Below are 26,605 nucleotides of genomic sequence, written 5' to 3' on the forward strand. Positions count from 1 at the left end.
TCATAATTGGCGCAAGTCTGACAATTGTAAAACCATAATTGGCGTAATTCTGACAATTGTAAAATCATATTTGGCGCAAATATGACAATTGTAAAAATAAAATTGGCGCAATTGTAACAACTGTAGAATCATAATTGGCGCAAGTCTGACAATTGTAAAATCATAACTGGCGCAGGTATTACAATTGTAAAAACATAATTGGCGCAAGTGTAACAATTGTAAAATCATAATTGGCGCAAATCTGACTATTGTAAAATCATATTTGGCGCAAGTATGCCAATTGTTACAACATAATTGGCGCAAATGTAACAATTGTAAAATCATAATTGGCGCAAGTCTGACAATTGTAAAACCATAATTGGCGTAATTCTGACAATTGTAAAACCATATTTGGCGCAAATACGACAATTGTAAAAATATAATTGGCGCAATTGTAACAACTGTAGAATCATAATTGGCACAAGTCTGACAATTGTAAAATCATAACTGGCGCAAGTCTGATAACTGTATAATCATAATTGGCGCAAAAATGACAATTGTTACAACATAATTGGCGCAAGTGTAACACTTGTAAAATCATAAATGGCGCAAATGTAACAATTGTAAAATCATAGTTGGCGCAAGTCTGACAATTGTAAAATCATAATTGGCGCAAATCTGACTATTGTAAAATCATATTTGGCGCAAGTATGCCAATTGTTACAACATAATTGGCGCAAAAGTAACAATTGTAAAATCATAATTGGCGCAAGTCTGACAATTGTAAAACCATAATTGGCGTAATTCTGACAATTGTAAAACCATATTTGGCGCAAAAATGACAATTGTAAAAATATAATTGGCGCAATTGTAACAACTGTAGAATCATAATTGGCGCAAGTCTGACAATTGTAAAATCATAATTGGCGCAAATCTGACTATTGTAAAATCATATTTGGCGCAAGTATGCCAATTGTTACAACATAATTGGCGCAAATGTAACAATTGTAAAATCATAATTGGCGCAAGTCTGACAATTGTAAAACCATAATTGGCGTAATTCTGACAATTGTAAAACCATATTTGGCGCAAATATAACAATTGTAAAAATATACTTGGCGCAATTGTAACAACTGTGGAATCATAATTGGCACAAGTCTGACAATTGTAAAATCATAACTGGCGCAAGTCTGACAATTGTGAAATCATAATTGGCGCAAAAATGGCAATTGTTACAACATAATTGGCGCAAGTGTAACACTTGTAAAATCATAAATGGCGCAAATGTAACAATTGTAAAATCATAGTTGGCGCAAGTCTGACAATTGTAAAATCATAATTGGCGCAAATCTGACTATTGTAAAATCATATTTGGCGCAAGTATGCCAATTGTTACAACATAATTGGCGCAAAAGTAACAATTGTAAAATCATAATTGGCGCAAGTCTGACAATTGTAAAACCATAATTGGCGTAATTCTGACAATTGTAAAACCATATTTGGCGCAAAAATGACAATTGTAAAAATATAATTGGCGCAATTGTAACAACTGTAGAATCATAATTGGCGCAAGTCTGACAATTGTAAAATCATAATTGGCGCAAATCTGACTATTGTAAAATCATATTTGGCGCAAGTATGCCAATTGTTACAACATAATTGGCGCAAAAGTAACAATTGTAAAATCATAATTGGCGCAAGTCTGACAATTGTAAAACCATAATTGGCGTAATTCTGACAATTGTAAAACCATATTTGGCGCAAAAATGACAATTGTAAAAATATAATTGGCGCAATTGTAACAACTGTAGAATCATAATTGGCGCAAGTCTGACAATTGTAAAATCATAATTGGCGCAAATCTGACTATTGTAAAATCATATTTGGCGCAAGTATGCCAATTGTTACAACATAATTGGCGCAAATGTAACAATTGTAAAATCATAATTGGCGCAAGTCTGACAATTGTAAAACCATAATTGGCGTAATTCTGACAATTGTAAAACCATATTTGGCGCAAAAATGACAATTGTAAAAATATAATTGGCGCAATTGTAACAACTGTAGAATCATAATTGGCGCAAGTCTGACAATTGTAAAATCATAATTGGCGCAAATCTGACTATTGTAAAATCATATTTGGCGCAAGTATGCCAATTGTTACAACATAATTGGCGCAAGTGTAACACTTGTAAAATCATAAATGGCGCAATTGTAACAATTGTAAAATCATAATTGGCGCGAGTCTGACAATTGTAAAATCATAATTGGCGTAATTCTGACAACTGTAAAACCATATTTGGCGTAAATATGACAATTGTAAAAATAAAATTGGCGCAATTGTAACAACTGTAGAATCATAATTGGCGCAAGTCTGACAATTGTAAAATCATAACTGGCGCAAGTCTGACAATTGTAAAATCATAATTGGCGCAAGTGTAACAATTGTAAAATCATAATTAGCACAAATCTGACTATTGTAAAATCATATTTGGCGCAAGTATGCCAATAGTTACAACATAATTGGCGCAAATGTAACAATTGTAAAATCATAATTGGCGCAAGTCTGACAATTGTAAAACCATAATTGGCGTAATTCTGACAATTGTAAAACCATATTTGGCGCAAATATTCAATTATAAAAATATAATTGGCGCAATTGTAACAACTGTAGAATCATAATTGGCACAAGTCTGACAATTGTAAAATCATAACTGGCGCAAGTCTGACAATTGTAAAATCATAATTGGCGCAAAAATGGCAACTGTTACAACATAATTGGCGCTAGGGTAACACTTGTAAAATCATAAATGGCGCAATTGTAACAATTGTAAAATCATAATTGGCGCAAGTCTGACAATTGTAAAATCATAATTGGCGTAATTCTGACAATTGTAAAACCATATTTGGCGCAAATATGACAATTGTAAAAATATTATTGGCGCAATTGTAGCAACTGTAGAATCATAATTGGCGCAAGTCTGACAATTGTAAAATCATAACTGGCGCACGTCTGACAATTGTAAAATCATAATTGGCGCCAGTGTAACAATTGTAAAATCATAATTGGCGCAAATCTGACTATTGTAAAATCATATTTGGCGCAAATATGCCAATAGTTACAACATAATTGGCGCAAATGTAACAATTGTAAAATCATAATTGGCGCAAGTCTGACAATTGTAAAGCCATAATTGGCGTAATTCTGACAATTGTAAAACCATATTTGGCGCAAATATGACAATTGTAAAAATATAATTGGCGCAATTGTAACAACTGTAGAATCATAATTGGCGCAAGTCTGACAATTGTAAAATCATAACTGGCGCACGTCTGACAATTGTAAAATCATAATTGGCGCGAGTGTAACAATTGTAAAATCATAATTGGCGCAAATCTGACTATTGTAAAATCATATTTGGCGCAAATATGCCAATAGTTACAACATAATTGGCGCAAATGTAACAATTGTAAAATCATAATTGGCACAAGTCTGACAATTGTAAAATCATAACAGGCGCAAGTCTGCCAATTGTAAAATCATAATTGGCGCAAAAATGACAATTGTTACAACATAATTGGCGCAAGTGTAACACTTGTAAAATCATAAATGGCGCAATTGTAACAATTGTAAAATCATAATTGGCGCAAGTCTGACAATTGTAAAATCATAATTGGCGTAATTCTGACAATTGTAAAACCATATTTGGCGCAAATATGACAATTGTAAAAATATAATTGGCGCAATTGTAACAACTGTAGAATCATAATTGGCGCAAGTCTGACAATTGTAAAATCATAACTGGCGCAAGTCTGACAATTGTAAAATCATAATTGGCGCAAGTGTAACAATTGTAAAATCATAAACGGCGCAAGTCTGACAATTATAAAATCATAATTGGCGTAATTCTGACAATTGTAAAACCAAATTTGGCGCAAATATGACAATTGTAAAAATATAATTGGCGCAATTGTAACAACTGTAGAATCATAATTGGCGCAAGTCTGACAATTGTAAAATCATAACTGGCGCAAGTCTGACAATTGTAAAATCATAATTGGCGCAAGTGTAACAATTGTAAAATCATAATTGGCGCAAGTCTGACAATTGTAAAATCATAATTGGCGTAATTCTGACAATTGTAAAACCATATTTGGCGCAAATATGACAATTGTAAAAATATAATTGGCGCAATTGTAACAACTGTAGAATCATTTTTGCCGCAAGTGTGAGAATTGTAAAATCATAACTGGCGCAAGTCTGACAATTGTAAAATCATAATTGGCGTAATTCTGACAATTGTAAAACCATATTTGGCGCAAATATGACAATTGTAAAAATATAATTGGCGCAATTGTAACAACTGTAGAATCATAATTGGTGCAAGTCTGACAATTGTAAAATCATAATTGGCGCAATTATGACAATTGTAAAATCATAATTGGCACAAATCTGACTATTGTAAAATCATATTTGGCGCAAGTATGCCAATTGTTACAACATAATTGGCGCAAATGTAACAATTGTAAAACCATAATTGGCGTAATTCTGACAATTGTAAAACCATATTTGGCGCAAATATGACAATTGTAAAAATATAATTGGCGCAATTGTAACAACTGTAGAATCATAATTGGCACAAGTCTGACAATTGTAAAATCATAACTGGCGCAAGTCTGACAATTGTGAAATCATAATTGGCGCAAAAATGGCAATTGTTACAACATAATTGGCGCAAGTGTAACACTTGTAAAATCATAAATGGCGCAATTGTAACAATTGTAAAATCATAATTGGCGCAAGTCTGACAATTGTAAAATCATAATTGGCGTAATTCTGACAATTGTAAAACCATATTTGGCGCAAATATGACAATTGTAAAAATAAAAATGGCGCAATTGTAACAACTGTAGAATCATAATTGGCGCAAGTCTGACCATTGTAAAATCATAACTGGCGCAAGTCTGACAATTGTAAAATCATAATTGGCGCAAGTGTAACAATTGTAAAATCATAATTGGCACAAATCTGACTATTGTAAAATCATATTTGGCGCAAGTATGCCAATAGTTACAACATAATTGGCGCAAATGTAACAATTGTAAAATCATAATTGGCGCAAGTCTGACAATTGTAAAACCATAATTGGCGCAAAAATGGCAACTGTTACAACATAATTGGCGCTAGTGTAACACTTGTAAAATCATAAATGGCGCAATTGTAACAATTGTAAAATCATAATTGGCGCAAGTATGACAACTGTAAAACCGTAATTGGCGCAAGTATGACAATTCTAAAACCATAACTGGCGCAAGTTTGACAGTTGCAAAATTATAATTGGCGCAAGGATATCAACTGTAGAATCACAATTGGCACAAGTCTGACAATTGTAAAATCATAACTGGCGCAAGTCTGACAATTGTAAAATCATAATTGGCGCAAAAATGGCAACTGTTACAACATAATTGGCGCTAGTGTAACACTTGTAAAATCATAAATGGCGCAATTGTAACAATTGTAAAATCATAATTGGCGCAAGTCTGACAATTGTAAAATCATAATTGGCGTAATTCTGACAATTTTAAAACCATATTTGGCGCAAATATGACAATTGTAAAAATATTATTGGCGCAATTGTAACAACTGTAGAATCATAATTGGCGCAAGTCTGACAATTGTAAAATCATAACTGGCGCAAGTCTGACAATTGTAAAATCATAATTGGCGCGAGTGTAACAATTGTAAAATCATAATTGGCGCAAATCTGACTATTGTAAAATCATATTTGGCGCAAGTATGCCAATAGTTACAACATAATTGGCGCAAATGTAACAATTGTAAAATCATAATTGGCGCAAGTCTGACAATTGTAAAGCCATAATTGGCGTAATTCTGACAATTGTAAAACCATATTTGGCGCAAATATGACAATTGTAAAAATATAATTGGCGCAATTGTAACAAATGTAGAATCATAATTGGCACAAGTCTGACAATTGTAAAATCATAACTGGCGCAAGTCTGCCAATTGTAAAATCATAATTGGCGCAAAAATGACAATTGTTACAACATAATTGGCGCAAGCGTAACACTTGTAAAATCATAAATGGCGCAATTGTAACAATTGTAATATCATAATTGGCGCAAGTCTGACAATTGTAAAATCATAATTGGCGTAATTCTGACAATTGTAAAACCATATTTGGCGCAAATATGACAATTGTAAAAATATAAATGGCGCAATTGTAACAACTGTAGAATCATAATTGGCGCAAGTCTGACAATTGTAAAATCATAACTGGCGCAAGTCTGACAATTGTAAAATCATAATTGGCGCAAGTATAACAATTGTAAAATCAAAAATGGCGCAAGTCTGACAATTGTAAAATCATAATTGGCGTAATCCTGACAATTGTAAAACCATATTTGGCGCAAATATGACAATTGTAAAAATATAATTGGCGCAATTGTAACAACTGTAGAATCATAATTGGTGCAAGTCTGACAATTGTAAAATCATAATTGGCGCAATTATGACAATTGTAGAATCATAATTGGCGGAAGTCTGACAATTGTAAAATCATATTTAGCCCAAGTCTGAATATTTTAAAACCATAGTCGGCGCAAGTATGACAATCGTAAAAAAATAAATGGCGCAAGTGTAACAATTGTAAAATCATAATTGGCGCAAATCTGAATATTGTAAAATCATAATTGACGCAAGTATGTCAATTGTTACAACATAATTGGCGCAAGTGTCACACTTGTAAAATCATAAATGTCGCAAATGTAACAATTGTAAAATCATAATTGGCGCAAGTCTGACAATTGCTAAACCATTATTGGCGCAGGTATGACAATTGTAAAAACATAATTGGCGCAAGTGTAACAACTTTAAAATCATAGTTGGCGCAAGTCTGACAATTGTAAAATCATAACTGGCGCAAGTCTGACAATTGTAAAATCAAAATTGGCGCAATAATGACAATTGTTACAACATAATTGTTGCAAGTGTAACACTTGTAAAATCGTAAATGGCGCAAATGTAACAATTGTAAAATCATAATTGGCGCAAGTCTGACAATTGTAAAATCATAATTGGCGTAATTCTGACAATTGTAAAACCATATTTGGCGCAAATATGACAATTGTAAAAATATAATTGGCGCAATTGTAACAACTGTAGAATCATAATTGGCGCAAGTCTGACAATTGTAAGATCATAACTGGCGCAAGTCTGACAATTGTTAAATCATAATTGGCGCAAGTGTAACAATTGTAAAATCATAAATGGTGCAAGTCTGACAATTGCTAAACCATAATTGGCGCAGGTATGACAATTGTAAAAACATAATTGGCGCAAATGTAACAACTGTAAATTCATAGTTGGCGCAAGTCTGACATTTGTAAAATCATAATTGGCGCAAATCTGAATATTGTAAAATCATAATTGACGCAAGTATGTCAATTGTTACAACATAATTGGCGCAATTGTAACACTTGCAAAATCATAAATGTCGCAAATGTAACAATTGTAAAGTCATAATTGGCGCAAGTCTGACAATTGCTAAACCATAATTGGCGCAGGTATGACAATTGTAAAAACATAATTGGTGCAAGTGTAACAACTGTAAAATCATAGTTGGTGCAAGTCTGACAATTGTAAAATCATAACTTGCGCAAGTCTGACAATTGTAAAATCATAATTGGCGCAAAAATGACAATTGTTACAACATAATTGTTGCAAGTGTAACACTTGTAAAATCATAAATGGCGCAAATGTAACAATTGTAAAATCATAATTGGCGCAAGTCTGACAATTGTAAAATCATAATTGGCGTAATTCTGACAATTGTAAAACTATATTTGGCGCAAATATGACAATTGTAAAAATATAATTGGCGCAATTGTAACAACTGTAGAATCATAATTGGCGCAAGTCTGACAATTGTATGATCATAACTGGCGCAAGTCTGACAATTGTAAAATCATAATTGGCGCAAGTGTAACAATTGTAAAATCATAAATAGCGCAAGTCTGACAATTGGTAAACTATAATTGGCGCATGTATGACAATTGTAAAAACATAATTGGCGCAAGTGTAACAACTATAAAATCATAGTTGGCGCAAGTCTGACAATTGTAAAATCAAAATTGGCGCAAATCTGAATATTGTAAAATCATAATTGGCGCAAGTATGTCAATTGTTACAACATAATTGGCGCAAGTGTAACACTTGTAAAATCATAAATGGCGCAAATGTAACAATTGTGAAATCATAATTTGCGCAAGTGTAACAATTGTAAAATCATAATTGGCGCAAGTCTGACAATTGCTAAACCATAATTGGCGCAGGTATGACAATTGTAAAAACATAATTGGCGCAAGTGTAACAACTGTAAAATCATAGTTGGCGCAAGTCTGACAATTGTAAAATCATAACTGTCGCAAGTCTGACAATTGTAAAATCATAATTTGCTTAAGTCTGACAATTGCAAAACCATAATTGGCGCAGGTATGGCAATTGTAAAAATATAATTGGCGCAAGTGTAACAACAGAAAAATCATAAGTTTCGCAGGTCTGACAACTGTGAAGTCATAATTGGCGCAAGTATGACAGTTGTAAACTCATAACTGGCGCAAGTTTGACAATTGTAAAATCATATCTGGCGCAAGTATAACAAATGTAAAATAACAATTTGCCCAAATCTGACAATTGTAAAACCATAATTGGAGCAAGCGTGACAATTGTACAAATATAAATGGCGCCAGCGCAACGATTGTAAAATCATAATTGGCGCAAGTCTGACAATTGTAAAACCATAATTGGCATAAGTATGACAATTGTAAAGATATAATTGTCGCAAGTGTAACAATTGTAAAATAATAATTGGCGCAAACTTAACAATTCTTAAATCATAATGGGCGCAAGGCTGATAATTGTAAAATCATAATTGGCGCAAGTATGAAATTTGTTAAGATATAATTAGCGCAAGTGTTAGAATTGTAAAATCATAATTGGCGCAAGTCTGACAACTGTGAAATCCTAATTGGCTGAAGTATGACAATTGTAAAACCGTAATTGGCGCAAATATGACAATTGTAAATACATAACTGGCGCAAGTTTGTCAATTGTAAAACTATAACTGGCGCAAACCTAACAAATGTAAAATCATAACTGGCGCAAGTATAACAATTGTAAAATTGTAATTGGCCCAAATCTGACAATTGTAAAACCATAATTGGAGCAAGCATGACAATTGTAAAAATTTAAATGGTGCCAGTGCAACGATTGTAAAATCATAATTGGCGCAAGTGTAAAAATTGTAAAATCATAATTGGCGCAAGTCTGACTATTGTAAAACCATAATTGGCGCAAGTATGACAATTGTAAAAATATAATTGGTGCAAGTGTAACAATTGTAAAATCATAATTGGCGCAAATGTAACAATTCTAACATCATAATTGGCGCAGGGCTGATAATTGTAAAATCATAATTGGCGCAAGTATGAAATTTGTTAAAATATATTTGGCGCAAGTGTTAGAATTGTAAAATCATAATTGACGCAAGTCTGACAACTGTGAAATCATACTTGGCTCAAAAATGACAATTGTAAAAACGCAATTGGCGCAAGTATGATAATTGTAAAACCATAACTGGCGCAAGTTTGAAGATTGTAAAAATTTAACTGGGGCAAGTATGACAATTGTAAAAATATAATTGGCGCAAGTGTAACAATTGTAAAATCATAATTGGCGCAAATGTAACAATTCTAACATCATAATTGGCGCAGGGCTGATAATTGTAAAATCATAATTGGCGCAAGTATGAAATTTGTTAAAATATAATTGGCGCAAGTGTTAGAATTGTAAAATCATAATTGACGCAAGTCTGACAACTGTGAAATCATACTTGGCTCAAAAATGACAATTGTAAAAACGCAATTGGCGCAAGTATGATAATTGTAAAACCATAACTGGCGCAAGTTTGAAGATTGTAAAAATTTAACTGGGGCAAGTATAACAATTGTAAAATCATAATTGGCGCAAGTATGACAATTGGAAGATTATAATTGGCGCAAATGTGACAATCTTAAAATAATAGTTCGCACAATTCTGACAATAGTACAATCATAACTGGCGCAAGTTTGCAAATTGTGAAATTATAACTGTTGCAAATTTGACAATTGTAAAAGGATAAATGGCGCAAGCGTAACAATTGTAAAATCATAATTGGCGGAAGTCTGACAATTGTAAAATCATAATTGGCGTAATTCTGACAATTGTAAAACCATATTTGGCGCAAATATGACAATTGTAAAAATATAATTGGCGCAATTGTAACAACTGTAGAATCATAATTGGCGCAAGTATGAAATTTGTTAAGATATAATTGGCGCAAGTGTTAGAATTGTAAAATCATAATTTGCGCAAGTCTGACAACTGTGAAATCTTAATTGGCTGAAGTATGACAATTGTAAAACCGTAATTGGCGCAAATATGACAATTGTAAATACATAACTGGCGCAAGTTTGTCAATTGTAAAACTATAACTGGCGCAAACATAACAATTGTAAAATCATAACTGGCGCAAGCATAACAATTGTAAAATTGTAATTGGCCCAAATCTGACAATTGTAAAACCATAATTGGAGCAAGCATGACAATTGTAAAAATTTAAATGGTGCCAGTGCAACGATTGTAAAATCATAATTGGCGCAAGTGTAACAATTGTAAAATCATAATTGGCGCAAGTCTGACTATTGTGAAACCATAATTGGCGCAAGTATGACAATTAAAAAATATAATTGGCGCAAGTGTAACAATTGTAAAATCATAATTGGCGCAAATGTAACAATTCTAACATCATAATTGGCGCAGGGCTGATAATTGTAAAATCATAATTGGCGCAAGTATGAAATTTGTTAAAATATAATTGGCGCAAGTGTTAGAATTGTAAAATCATAATTGACGCAAGTCTGACAACTGTGAAATCAAACTTGGCTCAAAAATGACAATTGTAAAAACGCAATTGGCGCAAGTATGACAATTGTAAAACCATAACTGGCGCAAGTTTGAAGATTGTAAAAATTTAACTGGGGCAAGTATAACAATTGTAAAATCATAATTGGCGCAAGTTTGACAATTGGAAGATTATAATTGGCGCAAATGTGACAATCGTAAAATAATAGTTCGCACAATTCTGACAATAGTGCAATCATAACTGGCGCAAGTTTGCAAATTGTGAAATTATAACTGTTGCAAATTTGACAATTGTAAAAGGATAAATGGCGCAAGCGTAACAATTGTAAAATCATAATTGGCGGAAGTCTGACAATTGTAAAATCATAATTGGCGTAATTCTGACAATTGTAAAGCCATATTTGGCGCAAATATGACAATTGTAAAAATATAATTGGCGCAATTGTAACAACTGTAGAATCATAATTGGCGCAAGTCTGACAATTGTAAAATCATAATTTGCTTAAGTCTGACAATTGCAAGACCATAATTGGCGCAGGTATGGCAATTGTAAAAATATAATTGACGCAAGTGTAACAACAGTAAAATCATAAGTTTTGCAGGTCTGACAACTGTGAAATCATAATTGGCGCAAGTATGACAGTTGTAAACTCATAACTGGCGCAAGTTTGACAATTGTAAAATCATATCTGGCGCAAGTATAACAATTGTAAAATAACAATTTGCCCAAATCTGCTAATTGTAAAACCATAATTGGAGCAAGCGTGACAATTGTACAAATATAAATGGCGCCAGCGCAACGATTGTAAAATCATAATTGGCGCAAGTCTGACAATTGTAAAACCATAATTGGCATAAGTATGACAATTGTAAAGATATAATTGTCGCAAGTGTAACAATTGTAAAATAATAATTGGCGCAAACTTAACAATTCTTAAATCATAATGGGCGCAAGGCTGATAATTGTAAAATCATAATTGGCGCAAGTATGAAATTTGTTAAGATATAATTGGCGCAAGTGTTAGAATTGTAAAATCATAATTGGCGCAAGTCTGACAACTGTGAAGTCTTAATTGGCAATTGTATGACAATTGTAAGTATGACAATTGAAGTATGACAATTGTAAAACCGTAATTGGCGCAAATATGACAATTGTAAATACATAACTGGCGCAAGTTTGTCAATTGTATAATTATAACTTGCGCCAATATAACAATTGTAAAATCATAACTGGCGCAAGTATAACAATTGTAAAATTGTAATTGGCCCAAATCTGACAATTGTAAAACCATAATTGGAGCAAGCATGACAATTGTAAAAATTTAAATGGTGCCAGTGCAACGATTGTAAAATCATAATTGGCGCAAGTGTAACAATTGTAAAATCATAATTGGCGCAAGTCTGACAGTTGTAAAACCATAATTGGCGCAAGTATGACAATTGTAAAAATATAATTGGCGCAAGTGTAACAATTGTAAAATCATAATTGGCGCAAATGTAACAATTCTAACATCATAATTGGCGCAGGGCTGATAATTTTAAAATCATAATTGGCGCAAGTGTAACAATTGTAAAATCATAATTGGCGCAAGTCTGACAGTTGTAAAACCATAATTGGCGCAAGTATGAAATTTGTTAAAATATAATTGGCGCAAGTGTTAGAATTGTAAAATCATAATTGACGCAAGTCTGACAACTGTGAAATCATACTTGGCTCAAAAATGACAATTGTAAAAACGCAATTGGCGCAAGTATGACAATTGTAAAACCATAACTGGCGCAAGTTTGAAGATTGTAAAAATTTAACTGGGGCAAGTATAACAATTGTAAAATCATAATTGGCGCAAGTATGACAATTGGAAGATTATAATTGGCGCAAATGTGACAATCGTAAAATAATAGTTCGCACAATTCTGACAATAGTACAATCATAACTGGCGCAAGTTTGCAAATTGTGAAATTATAACTGTTGCAAATTTGACAATTGTAAAAGGATAAATGGCGCAAGCGTAACAATTGTAAAATCATAATTGGCGGAAGTCTGACAATTGTAAAATTATAATTGGCGCCATTGTGAAAATTATAAAATAATAGTTGGAACAAGTCTGACAATTCTAAAATCATAACTGGCGCAAGTATGACAGTGGTAAAAATATAAATGGCGCAAGTGTAACAATTGTAAAATCATAATTGGCGGAAGACTGACGATTGTAAAATCATAATTAGCCCAAGTCCGAATATTTTAAAACCATAGTTGGCGCAAGTATGACAATCAAAAAAAATAAATGGCGCAAGTGTAACAATTGTAAAATCATAATTGGCTTAAGTCTGACAATTGCAAAACCATAATTGGCGCAAGTATGACAATTGTAAAAATATAATTGGCGCAGGTGTAACAAATGTAAAATCATAATTGGCTTAAATCTGACAATTGCAAAACCATAATTGGCGCAAGTATGACAATTGTAAAAGTATAAATGGCGCAAGTGTAACAACTGTAAAATTATAAGTTTTGCAAGTTTGACAACTGTGAAATCATAATTGGCGCAAGCATGACAGTTTTAAAATTATAACTGGCGCAATTTTGACAATTGTAAAATCATATCTGGCGCAAGTATAACAATTGTAAAATAATAATTTGCCCAAATCTGACAATTGTAAAACCATAATTGGAGCAAGCATGACAATTGTAAAAATATAATTGGCGCCAGTGCAACGACTGTAAAATCATAATTGGCGCAAGTCTGACAATTGTAAAACCATAATTGGCGCAAGTATGACAATTGTAAAAATATAATTGGCGCAGGTTTAACAAATGTAAAATCATAATTGGCTTAAATCTGACAATTGCAAAACCATAATTGGCGCAAGTATGACAATTGTAAAAGTATAGATGGCGCAAGTGTAACAACTGTAAAATCATAAGTTTTGCAAGTTTGACAACTGTGAAATCATAATTGGCGCAAGCATGACAGTTTTAATATTATAACTGGCGCAATTTTGACAATTGTAAAATCATATCTGGCGCAAGTATAACAATTGTAAAATAACATTTTGCCCAAATCTGACAATTGTAAAACCATAATTGGAGCAAGCATGACAATTGTAAAAATATAATTGGCGCCAGTGCAACGACTGTAAAATCATAATTGGCGCAAGTCTGACAATTGTAAAACCATAATTGGCGCAAGTATGACAATTGTAAAAATATAATTGGCGCAGGTTTAACAAATGTAAAATCATAATTGGCTTAAATCTGACAATTGCAAAACCATAATTGGCGCAAGTATGACAATTGTAAAAGTATAAATGGCGCAAGTGTAACAACTGTAAAATCATAAGTTTTGCAAGTTTGACAACTGTGAAATCATAATTGGCGCAAGCATGACAGTTTTAAAATTATAACTGGCGCAATTTTGACAATTGTAAAATCATATCTGGCGCAAGTATAACAATTGTAAAATAACATTTTGCCCAAATCTGACAATTGTAAAACCATAATTGGAGCAAGCATGACAATTTTAAAAATATAATGGCGCCAGTGCAACGACTGTAAAATCATAATTGGCGCAAGTGTAACAATTGTAAAATCATAATTAGCGCAAGTCTGACAATTGTAAAACCATAATTGGCGCAAGTATGACAATTGTAAAAATATAATTGGCGCAAGTATAACATTTGTAAAATCATAATTGGCGCAAATGTAACAATTATAAAATCATAATTGGCGCAAGGCTGATAATTGTAAAATCATAATTAGCGCAAGTATGAAATTTGTTAAAATATAATTGACGCAAAAGTTAGAATTGTAATATCATAATTGGCGCAAGTCTGACAACTGTGAAATCATAACTGGCGCAAGTTTGACAATTGTAAAATTACAACTGGCGCAGTTATAACAATTGCAAAATCATAATTGGCGCAATTATGACAATTGTAGAATCATAATTGGCGGAAGTCTGACGATTGTAAAATCATAATTAGCCCAAGTCTGAATATTTTAAAACCATAGTCGGCGCAAGTATGACCATCGTAAAAAATAAATGGCGCCAGTGTAACAATTGTAAAATCATAATTGGCTTAAGTCTGACAATTGCAAAACCATAATTGGCGCAAGTATGACAATTGTAAAAATATACTTGGCGCAAGTGTAACAACTGTAAAATCATAAGTTTTGCAAGTCTGACAACTGTGAAATCATAATTGGCGCAAGTATGAAAGTTATAAAATCATAACTGGCGCAAGTTTGACAATTGTAAAATCATATCTGACGTAAGTATAACAATTGTAAAATAATAATTTGCTCAAATCTGACAATTGTAAAACCATAATTGGCGCAAGTATGGCAATTGTAAAAATATAATTGGCGCAAATGTAACATTTGTAAAATCATAATTGGCGCAAATGTAAAAATTCTAAAATCATAATTGGCGCAAGGCTGATAATTGTAAAATCATAAATGGCGCAAGTATGAAATTTGTTAAAAGCTAATTGGCGCAAGTGTTAGAATTGTAAAATCATAATTGGCGCAAGTCTAACAACTGTGAAATCATAACTGGCGCAAGTTGGACAATTGTAAAATTATAACTGGCGCAAGTATAACAATTGCAAAATCATAATTAGCGCAATTATGACAATTGTAGAATCATAATTGGCGGAAGTCTGACGATTGTAAAATCATTATTAGCCCAAGTCTGAATATTTTAAAACCATAGTCGGCGCAAGTATGACAATCGAAAAAAAATAAATGGCGCAAGTGTAACAATTGTAAAATCATAATTCGCTTAAGTATGACAATTGTAAAACCGTAATTTGCGCAAGTATGACAATTTTAAAACCATAACTGGCGCAAGTCTGACAATTGTAAAATTATAACTGGCGGAAGTATAACAATTGTAAAATCATAATTGGCGCAATTATGACAATTGTAGAATCATAATTGGCGGAAGTCTGACGATTGTAAAATCATAATTAGCCCAAGTCTGAATATTTTAAAACCATAGTCGGCGCAAGTATGACAATCGTAAAAAATAAATGGCGCAAGTGTAACAATTGCAAAACCATAATTGGCGCAAGTATGACAATTGTAAAAATATAATTGGAGCAAGTGTAACAAATGTAAAATCAAAATTGGCTTAAGTCTGACAATTGCAAAACCATAATTGGCGCAAGTATGACAATTGTAAAAATATAATTGGCGCAAGTGTAACAACTGTAAAATCATAAGTTTTGCAAGTCTGACAACTGTGAAATCATAATTGGCGCAAGTCTGGAAGTTATAAAATCATAACTGGCGCAAGTTTGACAATTGTAAAATCATATCTGGCGCAAGTATAACAATTGTAAAATAATAATTTGCCCAAATCTGACAATTGTAAAACCATAATTGGCTCAATTATGACAATTGTAAAAATATAATTGGCGCAAGTTTAACAATTGTAAAATCATAATTGGCGCAAATGTAACAATTCTGAAATCATAATTGGCGCAAGGCTGATAATTGTAAAATCAAAATTGGCTCAAGTATAAAATTTGTTAAAATATAATTGGCGCAAGTGTTCGAATTGTAAAATCATAATTGGCGCAAGTATGACAATTGTAAGATTATAATAGGCGCAAATGTGACAATCGTAAAATAATAGCAGGCACACTTCTGACAATAGTACAATCATAACTGGCGCAAGTTTGCAAATTGTGAAATTATAACTGTTGCAAGTTTGACAATTGTAAAAAGATAAATTGCGCAAGCGTAACAATTCTGAAATCATAACTGGCGCTAGTATAACAATTGTAAAATTAAAATTGGCCCAAATCTGACAATTGTAATATCATAATTGGTGCAAGTGTAACAATCTTATAATCATAATTGGCGCAAGTCTGACAATTGTAAAATCTTATTTGGCGCAAGTATGACAATTGTAAAATCATAACTGACGCAAGTTTGAAAATTGTAAAATCATAACTGCCTTAAATTTTACAATTGTAAAATAATAATTGGCGCAAGTATGAAAATTGTAAAATCATTATTTGCGCAAGTATGACATTTGTAAAACAATAGTTGGTACAACACTGACTTTTGTAAAATCATAATTGTTGCAAGTGTAACAATTCTAAAATCATAATTGACTCAAGCCTGACAATTGTAAAATCTTATTTGGCAATTGTAAAGTATGACAATTGTAAAAACATAATGTGCGCAAATGTAACAATTGTTAAATCATAATTGGCGCAAATATGACATTTGTAAAATTATAATTGGCCCAAATCCGACAATTGTAAAGTCATAATTGGCGTAAGTTCAACAAATGTAAAATCATAAATCGCGCCAGTATGACAATTGCAAAATCATAATTGGCCCGTCTATGACAATTGTAAAAAATTAATTGGTGCATGTATGACAACTGTAAAAACATAATTGGCGCAAGTGTAACAATTGTTAAATCATAATTGGCGCAAATATGACAATTTTAAAATCATATTTGGCCCAAATCTGACAATTCTAAAGTCATAATTGGCGTAAGTTTAACAATTGTAAAATCATAAATGGCTCCAGTATAAAAATTGCAAAATCATAATTGGCCCGTGTATGACAATTGTAAAAAAATAATTGGCGCATGTATGACAATTCTAAAAATATAATTGGCGCAAGCGTAAAAATTGTAAAATCATAGTTGGCGGAAATCTGATAATTGTAAAGTCATAACTGGCGCAAGTATAACAATTGTGAAAATGTAATTGGCCCAAATCTGACAATTTTAATATCATAATTGATGCAAGTGTAACAATCTTAAAATCATAATTGGCTTGAAATCAAAAAGTCTGACAATTGTAAAATCTTAGTCGGCGCAAGTATGACAATTTTAAAATCATAACTGACGCAAGTTTGAAAATTGTAAAATCATAACTGGCTTAAAAATGAAAATGGTAAAATTATAATTAGCGCAAGTATAAAAATTGTAAAATCATTATTTGCGCAAGTATGACAATTGTAAAACAATAGTTGGTACAACTTTGACTTTTGTAAAATCATAATTGGCGCAAGTGTAACAATTGTAAAAATATAATTGGCGCAAGTGTAACAACTGTAAAATCATAAGTTTTGCAAGTCTGACAACTGTGAAATCATAATTGGCGCAAGTCTGGAAGTTATAAAATCATAACTGGCGCAAGTTTGACAATTGTAAAATCATATCTGGCGCAAGTATAACAATTGTAAAATAATAATTTGCCCAAATCTGACAATTGTAAAACCATAATTGGCTCAAGTATGACAATTGTAAAAATATAATTGGCGCAAGTTTAACAATTGTAAAATCATAATTGGCGCAAATGTAACAATTCTGAAATCATAATTGGCGCAAGGCTGATAATTGTAAAATCAAAATTGGCTCAAGTATAAAATTTGTTAAAATATAATTGGCGCAAGTGTTCGAATTGTAAAATCATAATTGGCGCAAGTATGACAATTGTAAGATTATAATAGGCGCAAATGTGACAATCGTAAAATAATAGCAGGCACACTTCTGACAATAGTACAATCATAACTGGCGCAAGTTTGCAAATTGTGAAATTATAACTGTTGCAAGTTTGACAATTGTAAAAAGATAAATTGCGCAAGCGTAACAATTCTGAAATCATAACTGGCGCTAGTATAACAATTGTAAAATTGTAATTGGCCCAAATCTGACAATTGTAATATCATAATTGGTGCAAGTGTAACAATCTTATAATCATAATTGGCGCAAGTCTGACAATTGTAAAATCTTATTTGGCGCAAGTATGACAATTGTAAAATCATAACTGACGCAAGTTTGAAAATTGTAAAATCATAACTGCCTTAAATTTTACAATTGTAAAATAATAATTGGCGCAAGTATGAAAATTGTAAAATCATTATTTGCGCAAGTATGACATTTGTAAAACAATAGTTGGTACAACACTGACTTTTGTAAAATCATAATTGTTGCAAGTGTAACAATTCTAAAATCATAATTGACTCAAGCCTGACAATTGTAAAATCTTATTTGGCAATTGTAAAGTATGACAATTGTAAAAACATAATGTGCGCAAATGTAACAATTGTTAAATCATAATTGGCGCAAATATGACAATTGTAAAATTATAATTGGCCCAAATCCGACAATTGTAAAGTCATAATTGGCGTAAGTTCAACAAATGTAAAATCATAAATCGCGCCAGTATGACAATTGCAAAATCATAATTTGCCCGTCTATGACAATTGTAAAAAATTAATTGGTGCATGTATGACAATTGTAAAAACATAATTGGCGCAAGTGTAACAATTGTTAAATCATAATTGGCGCAAATATGACAACTTTAAAATCATATTTGGCCCAAATCTGACAATTCTAAAGTCATAATTGGCGTAAGTTTAACAATTGTAAAATCATAAATGGCTCCAGTATAAAAATTGCAAAATCATAATTGGCCCGTGTATGACAATTGTAAAAAAATAATTGGCGCATGTATGACAATTCTAAAAATATAATTGGCGCAAGCGTAAAAATTGTAAAATCATAGTTGGCGGAAATCTGATAATTGTAAAGTCATAACTGGCGCAAGTATAACAATTGTGAAAATGTAATTGGCCCAAATCTGACAATTTTAATATCATAATTGATGCAAGTGTAACAATCTTAAAATCATAATTGGCGTGAAATCAAAAAATCTGACAATTGTAAAATCTTAGTCGGCGCAAGTATGACAATTTTAAAATCATAACTGACGCAAGTTTGAAAATTGTAAAATCATAACTGGCTTAAAAATGAAAATGGTAAAATTATAATTAGCGCAAGTATAAAATTTGTAAAATCATTATTTGCGCAAGTATGACAATTGTAAAACAATAGTTGGTACAACTTTGACTTTTGTAAAATCATAATTGGCGCAAGTGTAACAATTCTAAAATCATAATTCACTCAAGCCTGACAATTGTAAAATCTTATTTGGCGCAAGTATGACAGTTGTAAAAACATAATGGGTGCAAGTGTAACAATTGTTAAATCATAATTGGCGCAAATATGACAATTGTAAAATTATAATTGGCCCAACTCTGACAATTGTAAAATCTTATTTGGCGCAAGTTTGACAACTGTAAAATCGTAATTGGCGTAAGTTCAACAATTGTAAAATAATAAATCGCGCCAGTATGACAATTGCAAAATCATAATTGGACCGTGTATGACAATTGTAAAAAAATAATTGGCGCATTTATGACAATTCTAAAAAAATAATTGGCGCAAGTTTGATAATTGTAAAAAAAATAAAAGGCGCAAGTGTAACAATTGTAAAATCATAATTGGCGCAAGTGTAACTAATGTAAAATCATAATTGGCGCAAGTCTGGCAGTTTTTAAATTATAACTGGCGCAAGTATGACAATTTAAAAAAAATAATTGGCGCAAGTGTAACAACTGTAAAATCATAATTGGCGCAAGTCTGACAATCGTAAAATCATAATTGGCGCAACTATGGCATTTTTCAAAATATAATTGGCACAAAATTTACAATTTCAAAATCATAATTGGCGCAATTCTGACAACTGTAAAATCATAATTGGCGCACTTAAGACAATTATAAAATCATAATTGGCGCAAGTATGACCATTGTAAAACCATAACTGTCGCTAGTTTGAAAATTGTTAAATTATAATTGGTGCAAGTATAACAATTGTAAAACCATAATTGGCCCGAATCTGACAACTGTAAAATCATAATTGGAGCAAGTATATCAATTTAAAAGTCAAAATTGGCTCAAATATGAAAATTGTAAAATATAAATTGGGTCAAGTCTGACAATCGTAAAATCATAAATGGTGCTAATATGACAATTGTCAAAATATAATTGGCGCAAGTGTTATAATTTTAAAATCATAATTGGCGCAAGTCTGACAACTTTGAAATCATAATTGGCCCACGTAAGACAATTATAAAATCACATTTGGCGCAAGTATGACAATTGTAAAAATATAATTGGCGTAAGTGTAACAACTGTAATATCATAATTGGCGCAAATATGACAATTGTCAAAATATAATTGGCGCAAGTCTGACAACTGTGAAATCCTAATTGGCGCACGTAAGACGATTATAAAATCATAATTGCCGCCAGTATGACAATTGTAAAATCATAACTGGCGCAGGTTTGAAAATTGTTAAGTTATAATTGTTGCAAGTGTAAAAATTGTAAAATCTTATTTGGCGCAAGTATGACAATTGTAAAAGTATAAATGCGGCAAGTATAACAATTGTAAAAACATAATTGGTGCAAGTGTAACAATTGTAAAATAAAAATTTGCTCAAGTCTGGCTATTGTAAAACCATAATTGGCGCAAGATTGACAATTGTAAAAATATAATGGGCGAAAGGTTGATAATCATAAAATTATAGTTGGCGCAAGTGTGACAACTGTAAATTAATAGTTGGCACAAGTCTGACATTTGTAACAAAATAATAGACGCAAGTGTAACAATTGTAGAATCAAAATGGGCGCAATTCTGACAATTGCAAAATCATAATTGGCGCGTGTATGACAATTCTAAAAATATAATTGGCGCAAGTATGATAATTGTAAAAAGAATAAAAGGCGCAAGTGTAACAATTGTAAATCATAATTGGCGCGAGTGTAACAAATGTAAAATCATAATTGGCGCAAGTCTGACAGTTTTTAAATCATAATCGGCGCAAGTATGACCACTGTCAAAATTTAATTGGCACAAGTGTTACAATTTTAAAATCATAATTAGCGCAAGTCTGACATCTGTGAAATCATAATTGGCGCAAGTAAGACAATTATAAAATCATATTTGGCGCAAGTATGACAATTGTAAAAATATAATTGGCGTAAGTGTAACAACTGTAAAATCATAATTGGCGCAAATATGACAATTTTCAAAATATAATTGGTGCAAGTCTGACAACTGTGAAATCATAATTGGCGCACGTAAGACGATTTTAAAATCATAACTGGCGCAAGTTTGGAAATTGTTAAATTATAATTGGCGCAAGTGTAACAATTGTAAAACCTTAATTGGCGCAAGTATGACAATTGTAAAATTATAATTGGGGCAAAATTGACAATCGTAAAAAAATAGTTGGCACAAGTCTGACAAGTGTAAAATTTTAACTGGCGTAATTATGAAAATTGTAAAATTATAATTGTAGCAAGTATAACAATTGTAAAGTCAAAATTGGCGCATAAATGACAATTGTAAAACAATAATAGGGGCATTTCTGACAGTTGTAAAACCATAATTGGCGCAAGTATGACAATTGTCAAAATATAGTTGGCGCAAGTGTTTCATATTTAAAATCATAATTGGCGCAAGTCTGACAACTGTAAATCATAATTGGCGCACGTAAGACAATTAAAAAAACATAATTGGCGCAAGTATGACAATTTTAAAATTATAATTGGCACAAAAGTGACAATCGTAAAATAATAGTTGGCACAATTCTGACAATTGTAAAATTATAACTGGGCAATTATGAAAATTGTAAAATTATAATTGGCGCAAGTATAACAATTGTAAAATAATAATTGGCCCAAATCTAACAACTGTAAAATCATAATTGGAGCACTTATAACAATTGTAAAGTCAAAATTGGCGCAAAAATGACAATTGTAAAATAATATTTGGGATAAGTCTGACAGTTGTAAAATTATAACTGGCGCAATTATGAAAATTGTAAAATTATAATTGGCGCAAGTATAAAAAATGTAAAATAATAATTGGCCCAAATTTGACAACTGTAAAATCATAATTGCAGCAAGTATAACAATTGTAAAATAATAATTGGCCCAAATCTAACAACTGTAAAATCATAATTGGAGCACTTATAACAATTGTAAAGTCAAAATTGGCGCAAAAATGACAATTATAAAATAATAATTGGGACAAGTCTGACAGTTGCAAAACCATAAATGGCGCAAATATGACAATTGTTTAAAATATAATTGGCGCAAGTGTTACAATTTTAAAATCATAATTGGCGCAAGTCTGACAACTGTGAAATCATAATTGGAGCAAGTATGACAATTGTAAAATCATAACTGGATCAAAAGTGACTAGCGTAAAATAATAGTTGGCACAAGTCTGACAATTGTAAAATTATAACCGGCGCAATTGTGAAAATTGTAAAATTATAACTGGCGCAATTATGAAAATTATAAAAATAAAATTGTCGCAGGTATAACAATTGTAAAATAATAATTGGCCCAAATCTGCAAATCTGGCAACTGTAAAATCATAATTGGAGCAAGTATAACAATTGTAAAGTCAAAATTGGCGCAAAAATGACAATTGTAAAATAATAACTGGTGCAATTATAAAAATTGTTAAATTATAATTGGCACAAGTGTAACAAGTGTAAAATCTTAATTGGCGCAAGTATGACAATTGTAAAATTATAATTGGCACAAAAGTGACAATCGTAAAATAATATTTGGCACAAGTCTGACAATTGTTAAATTATAACTGGCGCAATTATGAAAATTGTAAAATTATAATTGGCGCAAGTATAAAAATTGTAAAATAGTAATTGGCCCAAATATGACAACTGTAAAATCATAATTGGAGCAAGAATAACAATTGTAAAGTCAAAATTGGCGCAAAAGTGACAATTGTAAAATGATAATTGGGACAAATCTGACAGTTGCAAAACCATAAATGGCGCAAATATGATAATTGTTTAAAATATAATTGGCGCAAGTGTTACATTTTTAAAATCATAATTGGCGCAAGTCTGACAACTGTGAAATCATAATTGGCGCAAATATGACAATTGTCAAAATATAATTGGTGCAAGTCTGACAACTGTGAAATCATAATTGTCGCACGTAAGACGATTTTAAAATCATAATTGGCGCAAGTATGACACTTGTAAAATCATAACTGGCGCAAAAGTGACAATCGTAAGAAAAATAGTTGGCACAAGTCTGACAAGTGTAAAATTATAACTGGGGCAATTATGAAAATTGTAAAATTATAATTGGAGCAAGTATAACAATTGTAAAGTCAAAATTGGCGCATAAATGACAATTGTAAAACAATAATAGGGGCATTTCTGACAGTTGTAAAACCATAATTGGCGCAAGTATGACAATTGTCAAAATATAGTCGGCGCAAGTTTTACAATTTTAAAATCATAATTGGCCTAAGTCTAACAACTGTAAATCATAATTGGCGCACTTAAGACTATTATAAAACCATAAATGGCGCAAATATGACAATTGTTTAAAATATAATTGGCGCAAGTGTTACAATTTTAAAATCATAATTGGCGCAAGTCTGACAACTGTGAAATCATAATTGGAGCAAGTATGACAATTGTAAAATCATAACTGGATCAAAAGTGACTAGCGTAAAATAATAGTTGGCACAAGTCTGACAATTGTAAAATTATAACCGGCGCAATTGTGAAAATTGTAAAATTATAACTGGCGCAATTATGAAAATTGTAAAATTAAAATTGTCGCAGGTATAACAATTGTAATATAATAATTGGCCCAAACTTGCAAATCTTGCAACTGTAAAATCATAATTGGAGCAAGTATAACAATTGTAAAGTCAAAATTGGCGCAAAAATGACAATTGTAAAATAATAACTGGTGCAATTATAAAAATTGTTAAATTATAATTGGCACAAGTGTAACAAGTGTAAAATCTTAATTGGCGCAAGTATGACAATTGTAAAATTATAATTGGCACAAAAGTGACAATCGTAAAATAATATTTGGCACAAGTCTGACAATTGTAAAATTATAACTGGCGCAATTAAGAAAATTGTAAAATTATAATTGGCGCAAGTATAAAAATTGTAAAATAGTAATTGGCCCAAATATGACAACTGTAAAATCATAATTGGAGCAAGTATAACAATTGTAAAGTCAAAATTGGCGCAAAAGTGACAATTGTAAAATAATAATTGGGACAAGTCTGACAGTTGCAAAACCATAAATGGCGCAAATATGATAATTGTTTAAAATATAATTGGCGCAAGTGTTACATTTTTAAAATCATAATTGGCGCAAGTCTGACAACTGTGAAATCATAATTGGCGCAAATATGACAATTGTCAAAATATAATGGGTGCAAGTCTGACAACTGTGAAATCATAATTGGCGCACGTAAGACGATTTTAAAATCAAAATTGGCGCAAGTATGACACTTGTAAAATCATAACTGGCGCAAAAGTGACAATCTTAAAAAAAATAGTTGGCACAACTCTGACAAGTGTAAAATTATAACTGGCGCAATTATGAAAATTGTAAAATTATAATTGGAGCAAGTATAACAATTGTAAAGTCAAAATTGGCGCATAAATGACAATTGTAAAACAATAATAGGGGCATTTCTGTCAGTTGTAAAACCATAATTGGCGCAAGTATGACAATTGTCAAAATATAGTTGGCGCAAGTGTTACAATTTTAAAATCATAATTGGCCTAAGTCTGACAACTGTAAATCATAATTGGCGCACGTAAGACTATTATAAAATCATAATTGGCGCAAGTATGACAATTGTAAAATCATAACAGGCGCAAGTATGACAATTGTAAAATTATAATTGGCACAAAAGTGACAATCGTAAAATAATAGTTTGCACAATTCTGACAATTGTAAAATTATAACTGGCGCAATTATGAAAATTGTAAAATTATAATTGGCGCAAGTATAACAATTGTAAAATAATAATTGGCCCAAATCTAACAACTGTAAAATCATAATTGGAGCACTTGTAACAATTGTAAAGTCAAAATTGGCGCAAAAATAACAATTGTAAAATAATATTTAGGATAAGTCTGACAGTTGTAAAATTAAACTGGCGCAATTATGAAAATTGTAAAATTATAATTGGCGCTAGTATAAAAAATGTAAAATAATCATTGGCCCAAATTTGACAACTGTAAAATCATAATTGCAGCAAGTATTACAATTGTAAGGTCAAAATTGGCGCAAAAATGACAATTGTAAAATAATAATTGGGACAAGTCTGACAGTTGCAAAATCATAAATGGCGCAAATATGACAATTGTTTAAAATATAATTGGCGCAAGTGTTACATTTTTAAAATCATAATTGGCGCAAGTCTGACAACTGTGAAATCATAATTGGAGCAAGTATGACAATTGTAAAATCATAACTGGATCAAAAGTGACTAGCGTAAAATAATAGTTGGCACAAGTCTGACAATTGTAAAATTATAACTGGCGCAGTTGTGAAAATTGTAAAATTATAACTGGCGCATTTATGAAAATTGTAAAATTAAAATTGTCGCAGGTATAACAATTGTAAAATAATAATTGGCCCAAATCTGCAAATCTGGCAACTGTAAAATCATAATTGGAGCAAGTATAACAATTGTAAAGTCAAAATTGTCGCAAAAATGACAATTGTAAAATTATTTCTGGTGCAATTATAAAAATTGTTAAATTATAATTGGCACAAGTGTAACAAGTGTAAAATCTTAATTGGCGCAAGTATGACAATTGTAAAGTAATAATTGGCACAAAAGTGACAATCGTAAAATAATATTTGGCACAAGTCTGACAATTGTAAAATTATAACTGGCGCAATTATGAAAATTGTAAAATTATAATTGGCGCAAGTATAAAATTTGTAAA

The sequence above is a fragment of the Convolutriloba macropyga genome, chromosome 4 (genome assembly GCF_964194025.1).
Source record: "Convolutriloba macropyga chromosome 4, txConMacr16.3, whole genome shotgun sequence".
NCBI classification, from domain to species: Eukaryota; Metazoa; Xenacoelomorpha; order Acoela; family Convolutidae; genus Convolutriloba; species Convolutriloba macropyga.